Source organism: Tupaia chinensis, unplaced genomic scaffold (assembly GCF_000334495.1).
Source record: "Tupaia chinensis unplaced genomic scaffold, TupChi_1.0 Scaffold000582_1, whole genome shotgun sequence".
Lineage (NCBI taxonomy): Eukaryota > Metazoa > Chordata > Mammalia > Scandentia > Tupaiidae > Tupaia > Tupaia belangeri.
Window position 1 is genome coordinate 837,351 of NW_006160098.1, and position 10,771 is coordinate 848,121.

General features: G+C 38.7%; 1 pseudogene; it reads left to right on the forward strand.

The window, feature by feature from the left end:
- Positions 1-684: 684 nt before the first annotated feature.
- On the forward strand, positions 685-1,090 carry LOC102467958 (high mobility group nucleosome-binding domain-containing protein 3 pseudogene; annotated as a pseudogene).
- The last annotated feature ends 9,681 nt before the right edge of the window (positions 1,091-10,771 follow it).

A 10,771-nucleotide genomic window follows, 5' to 3' on the forward strand; every position in this document is an offset into this window, starting at 1 on the left:
GAGAGGAGAATGGAGGAAAGGGGATTGCAGCGTGGCTACCCCCCGCCCCGCCTCCGGGGAGGGGGGGTGATTAATTGCTTTCTGTCAAGAGTCCTGTTTCAAATAATTGCTTCCAAATTTGTTCAATGTATTTGAATATTGCATATAGGTATTATGAGACACAAAATTGTATTTTGTTGATTTTTTTATTTTTGCTATAGGGCACGTGTGCTCACCAAAGAAACAGAGAGACAGAAAGTGAGAACTTGCCACTGCGGGGCTGGCCGTGCTTCAATCCCTTCTCTCTCCTCTCAGATTGTGGGCATGCATGCACATGTGCCTAGAGTGACTTTCAAGCCACCGACTGCAGAACTCGAACCACATTCAACTTCATGAGAGTCGAGCAATGGAACCATTATGCCATTTGCTGCATACATGCCTGGTGTGAGTTTTAAGCCACTAGATCTGGGACTTGAACTGTGTATGGTTGATTACGTGGGAGTCCAACAACATAACTATTAGGTTATCTGCAGGTCCCGTTAGTAGTATATTTAACAACTTTTATTAGAGAAACACCTTAACATATGTCAGAATGTGAGGTCACATACAAATAAACTTTTGAAAGTAGCAGACGTTTTCCTTAAGATAACTGTTTCAAAAGTAGTAAAATCTTACCCATAGTGAACAGCTGCAGCGGCAGAAGCACCATCCAGCGGCGGTGCCACCAATTCCAGCCCGTAGCTTTACTTTTTGCTGCACCAACAGTTATTATGTCGAAGAGAAAGTCTCCAGAGAACACAGAGGGCAAAGATGAATCCAAAGTAACTAAACAGGAGCCTAACAGATGATCTGCCAGATTGTCAGGGAAACCTGCGCCACCCAAACCTGAACCTACACCAAGAAAAACATCCGCTAAGAAAGAACCTGGAACAAAGATTAACAGAGGTGCTAGAGGGAAGAAGGAGGAAAAGCAGGAAGCTGGAAAGGAAGGTACCGCACCATCTGAAAAGGGTGAAACTAAAGCTGAAGAGGCACAGAAAACTGAATCAGTAGATAACGAGGGAGAATGAATTGTCATGAAAAATCGGGGTTGATTTTATGTACCCCTTGGGACAACTTTTTAAAACTATTTTTTACCAAGTATTTTGTACATGCTAATTTTTTTTTTTTTTTTTTGGAGAGATTTTCACTGTAGGGCGCGTGCGCTCGCCAGACAGACAGAGAGAGACATAGAGACAGAAAGCGAGAAATCACCCCCCAGGGGGGATGGTCACGCCGCAATCCCTTCTCCCCCATTCTCCTCTCGGGATCTTGGGCACGCACGCATACGCGCCCGGCGTGAGTTTTAAGCCACCAGGTCCGGGACACGAACCGCGGTCGACTACGTGGGAGTCCAGCGACATAGCCATTACGCTAACTGCTGGTTCCCTACATGCTAATTTTTTAGGACTCTACTAGTTGGCATACAAAAATATCTAAGTATGACATTTTACCCTCTCATAATTAATGCTTTTTGGACATTTCCATCATCCACAAGTAAAACAAATCTCAATTTATTGTCGGAAGCTGTGTGTAAAATTGATTCAGCATTCCATGCACTTGCTTTAAAAGTTTAGTCCTGTGTATACTTTGGTGTTTTTACTGTGCGTATTTGAATTTTCCATGCAGTTTTTCTAGAACAGTAATCAGTGGTGATTTTGTACCTAGGTTTTATGTGGTTTTAATGAAACATGGATAGTCGTGGCTACCTGCTGACTATTTGTGGTTTAAAATAAAAGGTTTTCTTGTCTGCAAAGAAAAAAAAAATCTTACCCATAAATTTATGTATTCACCTATGCACAAGTACACACATGCAATATCTGCTTTTTTGAGATCTATGATTATCAGAACATCAGAACAAAAGCAAAGTATTTTAGAATAGCTCTAACAGGAGAATACAGATCTTTGGATTAGAAAATGCCTTTGTGGGGACCAGCAATTAACATAATGGCTATGTCTCTGAACTCCTATGTAGTCGATCGCGGTTAAGTCCAGACCCAGTGGCTTAAACTCATGCCGGGTGCATGTGCGTGCATGCCCAAGATCCTGAGAGGAGCATGAAGGAGAAGGGATTTCAGAATGGCCATTCCCCCTGGGGAGTGATTTCCGGCTTTTTCTTTCTCTGTGTCTTTCTGTCTTTCTGGAGAGCGCACACACCCTATAGCAAAATCCTCTAAAAAAATAAAAATAAAAATAAAAAAGCCTTTATGGATCTCAAAAGTGCTATAATTCAATATCAGTACAACATAGCTGAATTCATTTTGTCTCCATAGTCAGGTACTTGGAAGTTAATGGTCTAGTTTTTTGTTCACTATTACCCTCCAGTGAAAAGGCTGGAGAGATGAGGTGGTGAGAGAAGAGAGAAAAGCCATGAGAAGGAAACCAAAGCCAGAGTAGATTCTTCCCAGGCTACCAACCTAATCACGACTGGCAAAGATTTGTATCTCTCATCTGGGAACTAGGCTGTGGAGCAGTAAAGCACACCATATTCTCCTGGGAAGAGCATAACTCTTCACCTCGCAAATGGAGCCAGGCATGCCTGGAAAGTCATTAAGCTTTCGAGAATGGGAATTCCCTTTCAGTGTTTCCAAGAGTGGAACAGTCGTGAAGGAGAATACAGCATTCTTCTTGTTACCCAAGCTGTTTTCTCAATTTAAAAAAAAGGTGAAGAAATTCACTGTTTTAAGGTGATTTTCCAAAGAAATTGAAGAGACCGGCACTCAAACGTGAGTCACTGTTCTCAAGACCTTGAGCCTGTTTCTCACAATCGGCACGGTGAAGTTGAGAAATTTGGTGACACCTGATATTTCACAGACAACATTCACGTGAGAAATTGTCTCCTCTATTTTGTTACTCCATCAATACGTGGCTTTGTTTTTCCTTTCAAATCTAGAAATCATTTTACTCTTAATTTCCATGTCCTTCTTACTTCATCTCTTCTCCTACATTGTATCCTTTTGAAAACTAGGCCATAGAGGCCTGCTAGGAGTGCAATCTGAAACACAAAAATAATCCATTTTAAGTAATACATGTACTTTCCCCCTTAAGGTATAATTATGAAGTGTTCCAGTGTATTTAAATTTAGGAGTTTTTAAAGAGACTCCCTCTATGACAATTTTATTAATTATATAAGAGAACTAAACTTTTTATATATATCCTTCAGGCCATTAGGAAATCGAATGTCAAAAGTTGTAAAAGAATCTTAACTGTAAAATAAAATACCCAGGGAATAATGACAAGTAAAGGATTTTTTATTTCTTGTCACGCTTATTTCAAAATTTAGCATCAGTTCGTCATTAATCACTGAAGATTTCACAGCCACTGTATTGACAAATATAAGAGCACATTCAGACTCATAATGAGAATAAACACAGACACCAGCTGGGTAAATGTATCCAGGTTCAGTTACTTAAACATTTTAGAAGGAAGTCAGCATGATCAGGATGCATGATGAATATTTTCTATTTGCAAATAAGTGTGAGGATTTACGTCTCTCCCCACAGGGCCATATACCAGAGGACAAATATTTGTGAGCTGAGGATGTTATCAGAAATACTCTTTGAGTCCAGATGCTCCAAGCAGGAGCATTTCTGTACACAGATTAGTCCAAAAGTTAGGAACCAGCTGACCTGGGCCAATCCTCCTCATTTTTCTTGAGGATATGCAATATGATTACAAAGTGGAACTCACGCACTCTGATATAGATTCAGTCCTCGTTAATCACGTTCAGCCTCCAGGCTAACACAACCTCCTGCAAAGATGTATTTGAACCTGAAGCTGGAGCATTATAGTACAGATTAGTTATGGGATAGATCTGGAAGGCGTGTTAATGGGGCTGTTTGACAACTTAAGGACCAGTCTTGAAAGAATCCACCACAGGTGAGATACTATCTGGAAAGTTTTGTACAATGGGAAAAGTATACATTTAGGAGGTGCGTCCAAATTTTGGATTCGCCTATTAATTAACCATATGATCTATAGAACCTTCTTAAGTTTTCTAAAGCTAAATGTTAACATCTGCTGAGGGCTATACCAGTACTTATCACTTAGTATTGTGAATAAAATTATTTGATCTATATGTTTAGTCTGGCCGGGAATATAGTAAGTTTGTCCAAATGTTAGTCCTTTTTTTGTTTGTTTGTTTGCTATAGAGCACATGCGCTCACCATAAAGACAGAAAGAGGCAGAGAGACAGAAAGCAAGAAATCACCCCCCAGGGGTATGATCACACCACAATCCCTTTTCCTCCATTCTCCTCTCAGGATCTTGGGCACGCACACATGCCTGGTGTGATTTTAAACCACTGGGTCCAGGACTCAAAATGCAGTGGACTACATGGGAGTCCAGAAACATAGCCATTACACTAACTGCTGGTCCCAGTTCCATTTGAATTCCATTCCTCACCTACATTAAGGTGAAGTAATCACGCCTATCTTCGAAATCTGTAGTTAAGTAGAAGCTCATTCAAATAATGATGTTAAGTTTAGTTGACACCATTATTTAGAAGGTTCTATGTACCAAGCATTGACCTGAATGTGTACAGAATCTTTCACTTGCTCTTCACAAAATTTAAGCGATAGGTTTTTATCATCTCAACATTGCACAAATATAATTTTTTTTGGTCAGCTATGCTGCAGTAACAAACAACCCAGGAGTTTTGGTCGCTTTCACTAAAAAAAAAAAAAAAAAAAAAAAAATATGTATCTCTTACACTAGTTGCTGAAGTTCTACATCCATGTGTATTTTTCAAATAAAAAGGTGGATAGTCAGAATTTATGATGTTTTAATTTTTTTAGCAGGATTTTACATTTCTACTAGTGGGAGAGAGACCGAGACAGTGAGAGGGGAAGTAAGGCATCATCCCCCCCCTAAAGGGGGACGGTCACACCACAATCTCTTCTTTTCCATTCTTCTTCCAGGATCTTGGGCTCACATGCACACACACCCAGTGTGAGTTTCAAGCCACTGGGTCTGAGACTCAAACTGCAGTTGACTATGTGGGAATCTAGCGACTTAACTGTTACACCACCTGTTGGCCTCCAGAACCTATTTTAGACATGCCATTCTCATAGCAAAAGAAAAAAATACTCAAGACAGAAAGAGAAAGAGAGAGTTGAACCATTCAATTGTTCTTAACATTTCTGCTTTAACTCTGTTTTTATTGGCAGAGCAAATCTTATGGTCAAATTTGAAGGGATTATGGCATGGCCATCCCCCCGGGGGGTGATTTCTCACTTTCTGGTGAGTGCACACGCCCTATAGCAAAATCCTCTTCAAAAAAGAAAAAAAAAAGAATAAATTATAATAAAATGAATTTTAAAGTGGCAAATAAAATTAAAATGTACGCTATTTTTCTAAGATCTGCACAATAGCAGTAGAGAAAGTGGTTGCTATAGTAACAAAAGTTCTATTCTCTGTATGAGGACAGTAAATGTAATAAAGTTACCTGGTAAGATATTGAGGGGCAATTCAATACATGAAAAAGGCAACTCCTAAAGACTAAAATGAAATAATAGTAGAAATATTGGGTAGACACATTTTGAATTGAGTCACAAATATTTATTGAGCACTTATTTTGCCTGGTGGCCTTGAGAAATATGTAAAGTTTCTATTTTTCTGGAACTTACATTCCAGCAAAAAAAAAACAAAGTCAGTTTTGCTGGGAGCAGTTAGACATGGAGTCAGCATAAACAATTTATCCACAACTTACTTTAATAAACAAATGGCACATGGACGATGCCCTCCTCTGCCATGATTCAAAACCCATCTTCATCCAGCTTTTAATAGGCATCATTCTCAACACGAGGACAGGTCGGCTCTCTGTCAGATCACAATGAGATGATCACACTGATGAAGAGATCTTCGTAAAAGAAATGCTAGAGAAAATGAGCAACCATGTAAAATATACAACAGAAAATCAACCAGGTAGGAAAAAAATAACGTGTTTAACCCAGTTACTCACAAAACAGCACAAGGAAGTTAGGGGCGCTCTAGAATGGTCTTTTTGGTGTTAAATTTAAAGAGTGTTTTTTTTTTTTTTAATTTGTTTTTGCTCTTTTTTTTGGAGAGGCTTTTGCTATAAGGTGCGTGTGCTTGCCAGACAGACAGAGAGAGACAGAGAGACAGAAAACGAGAAATCACCCCCCAGAGAGATGGTCACACCGCAGTCCCTTCTCCTCCATTCTCCTCTCGGGATCTTGGGCACGCATGCACACGCGCCCGGCGTGAGTTTCAAGCCACCGGGTCCAGGATGCGAACGGTGGTCAACTACATGGGAGTCCAGTGACATAGCCCTTACGCTAACTGCTGGTCCCTGTTTTTGCTTATGTTTTTATATACGAATGAAGTTTGAAACCCTTTGTGAGGCAAAGGAATTAAAGGATGAGTTTAAGGAGGCAAAAGCTGCTGCTCCTCCCGTGCTGATGCTGTTTGGCCTCTCATCCATCCAGGAGCAACGGGAAGGCAAAGACCATCCAGCCTGAGCTCATCAATAGGGACCCTCTACACACACACACACACACACACACACACACACACACACACACACTGCAGTTACAAAAGAGGGGTGGCTGCAGACTGCACCACACAACGTGTAACAGACAGTTGGACTGTGACTTTCCATTCCACCTGAATAACTCAGCCTCCCGCCCCACTGGGAGCAGAGAGGTTTGGGTATAGAGGAACCAAATGCTAGGAGACAGTGAAGTTTTGGAGGAATTCTCATCCCACAACCCCCCAGCAGAAAAAAAAAAAAAAACTCCACCATGCCCAAAACCGGGATCCAAAACTTGACTGGACTTTTCCACCCACAGTAGAGGAGGAATCTGGCATGGGGAAACTTAAAGTTCCCAGCTACAGAAACCTACTCTAAAGAGGTGGGAAGAAGTGAGTTTATCCCCAGATCCCTGATTTTATCATGGCTTCACTTTCTAGCATCTCTTTCCAATTCGAAGACTTCTTTACCCACAGGACAGTAGAATGGTCTTACACGAACTCACAGTGAGGAAATAAAAGTGCTCTTTTCCTCCCTAATGAGCTATTGCTATGTACAATTTTACCTGTCTCTAACTGTATTAATGATTGATACCCCAGATCTTTTCAGATTATTTACTCTCATCTCCCATAATCCTCTACATGGAAATTACAAATTCTTCTTTAATTGACTATGGTAAGATTATCTTTGTTTTTGAAAAATCATCTTTATTAATTTATGAGACTTTTTGTTGTCTGATTTTAATCAGATTGATTTTCTTTAGAACTGCATTGCACAGTAAAGAACATCATTGACGATTCAATATACATTGTACTTCCGAAATAAACAATAATGCGAATTTTGGATGTACACAGCATAATGGGAAGTGTTGAAGGTGGTAAATATTTTTATATCCTCAATTTGTTTATTACACACCATTACATACTTTAAAAAATAATGGTGTGCACTACAAAGAGGTATAATAATTATATGTAAATCATAAATTACAATGAATAAAATTTTTAGGTGTATGCATTTATGTTGGGGCAAAAATATTTCCTTGTACACAGTTTTGTGAACTTTTTGAAGACCTTTTCATATATGTATACAGATACTAACTAGTCTTTACTAGTTACGTGACTTGCACATACTTTCTCCTGTTCTGAAGGTTGCCCTTTCACTTCTTGACAGGGTCTTTTAAAACACAAAAGTTCTTAATCTTGATAAAGTTTGATTTACCTACATTTCTTATGTAGTTGTTTGTGTATTTGGTGTTATAGCTAAGAAACTACAATCTAATGCAAGACCACAAAGACAAATGTTTGTGTGCTCATCAAATCAATATGTTCAAATCCTAATCTCCAATGTGATAGTATTTGAAGATGTGGTCTTTGGGAGGTAATTAGGTTATGAGGTTGGAGCTCTCATAAAAGCATTCATGCACTTGGAAGAGATACAAGAGTGCTGCTCCTCTCTGTATGGTGCAATGTGAGGAAATAGCAATAAATTATTCCTCTGTAAACCAAAAAAGGACCCTTCACTAAGAATTTGACAATGCTGGAACTTTGGTCTTGGACTTTCAGACTTCAAAACTGTGAGAGTAAACTGTTTGTTATTTAAACCACATAGTCAATAGCTTTTTTGTTATAGCACCCCAAGCTGACTAAGACAGTATTCTTTTAAGAGTTTTATAGTTTAAACTCTTACATTCAGGTCTTTTACTCATTTTTTGGATAGTTTTAAATGGACATATATTACTTACACATATTTATGGAGTATAGTGTGTTTTTTTCACACATGCGTACAGTATGTAGTAATCAGTTCAGGACAATAAACAAATGCATAACCTTTCACATTTATCATTACCTTGTGTTGTGAAAATTTGATATTCTTCCTTCTACTTAGTTTGAATTATACATAAAGATGTTATCAAATCTATCTACTGTGCTTTGGTATCCTAGAATTAATTCTTCTTCTCTAACTAAAAATTTATATCTGATAACTAAGTTGATCTTCTCTACATTTTAATTTCATTTTTATATGTTGTATGAGTATGTGAGTATGCACTTGTCTTGAAAAAGATTATGACCAACAGGACTGCTCTTTCTCCATTGAATTTTCTTGACATCCTTGTCAAAAATCAATTGACCATACTATAAGATTTATTTATTTATTTATTTATTTATTTATTTATTATTTATACATTCATGTGTTATACATCATTTAGATTGTAAAGGGATTTTAACCAACATTTTATCCACATACCAGGCAAGTTGAGAATATTATACACATCATCGACAGGCAACAAACCATATCTGTGTCCCACAAATGTCTTCTTTCTCCATGTTTTCCCAAATTTCCCTTCCTGCACCATTCTTGAGTACTTCAGTGCATGGTACCTACATATATTGTTCTCACTGATTGTCTTTGAAGTCAATGTAGATAATAAACCATGTAATTAGATACCCATATTATATAACCATATTTTCTCTGTATCTTCAGTGCTTCAGGGAGAAAGCGCATGCATGCGTGCAAACGCACACGCACACACACACACATATATACACCATGAAATGAAGGATATGTTTTCAACTATTTGTGGCCTGAATATAAGGTTCAATATTAAGTGTTGCCTTAAAATATGGCAATATCAAGAGGCCTTCATATGACCTAAATGCAAATTTCTCTTCCACCCTTTGCCAGCCAAATAGTCCTACTTATCAAGAAGACTAGAAGCAATGCCAGCTTATTCCTGAGTAGTGATACTTAGTTTTCGGCTCACCTGTGATATTATTCAAATAATCTAATGATATCCTCCTGTAGGACCCAGAATATCCTTCATTGTGTTATGACAAACTCTGCCTCCAACAGTTCCTGTCTGTTCACTCGGTTACTGAGTGCAAACCCAAGTGGCCCTGTGTGTTATAATATCCTCTTCGCTTGGGCTATAGATATATGCAAGTAGTTTACTGCTGTTGATTTCATCATTCCAGTATCAAGTACCATGTGTTTGGACATATTCTCATAACCTTCATGGGAATCCCTCCCTCACCAATGGAATGAAAAGAAAATAATCAAGGTACTAAGCCATGGGGCCAGCTCTGTGGCACAGTGGTAATAAGTAGCTCAATAAGAGACAGATCTCACATGGCAAACGTGGTTTAAATTCTTGGCGCAGTCAGCCTGAACAAGGTCAGGAATATTTGCAAATGCCCAAGATCTGATGGGCTGGACGACTGAAGGAAGGAGATCACAGCAAAAATCAGACCCTGTAGAAGGTGTACATCACTCTCTCTCTTTCTCTCATGTATGCATAGATGCAATCTATCATGTCTTTAAAAGGCACAAACACTACACCGTGACTTGGGACCAGTATAACCGTAGTTCTTTGGCACATATATTGACTCACTACTCTGTCTTTTGCCCTCAAAGAGTTAAGTCCACTGCTTAGATGATAGCTTAATGCCTTCTCTCAAGCTCCCCTCCAATTCCATCTAAGATTTAGTTGTTACCTTTTTGGCTTTCCATTATTCTTTTGATTTCTACTATGATATCCTGAATGGGAAGTGACAGAATAATGGACACTGGAATGTCAGACAATTAGAGTTCTATGTACTGGAACTGTGTATACAAAGTCAGCCAAGCATGAGGTCAATGTCTCTAATCAACACGGAAAGCCTGTAGCACTCAAATTCAAAAGCTCTGATGGAAGAATTATATACAGTCGGTTTTGCCCTTCATTCTGTGTTTCTTTTGCTCCCTCCTTCAAAACAAACCCTTCGGTAACTCTGTCTCTGTGTATGTCTAGTTTCATGATAGAATAGCAATCTTATTTCCATCTTTGCTTTCTTGAAGAATTTCTCAAGGTCACTGGAAAAGGCTTGGATAATGGTTAATTTTTCATCATTATAGTATCCTTGTTAGGCTTTGTTATAGTGCAGTAAAGACTCAACAAAAAAGAATGGCAAATATGCTTCCCACTTCCTTTGTGCATGTGATTTGTCATTGAAAGGATAAAAGAGTTAGTTGAGCAGAATCCTTATCGCCATTCAGAGAGCATACTGTGGCTTTCAACTTTCTTCTGACTGGCCAATGAGCTTCCATATCTCGATGACCTAGCATTGTCACAATTTGAAGAAGTCTTCTCCCTCTTTCATGCCTCTACTGTGTTTTCTCTCCCTCTGAAATGTCCTCTGCATATCTTTTCAAGGATCATATTCTTTTACATCTATCAACACTATTATAATCCCTGTTAAAATAGCTCTTATGAAAAATCTGGGA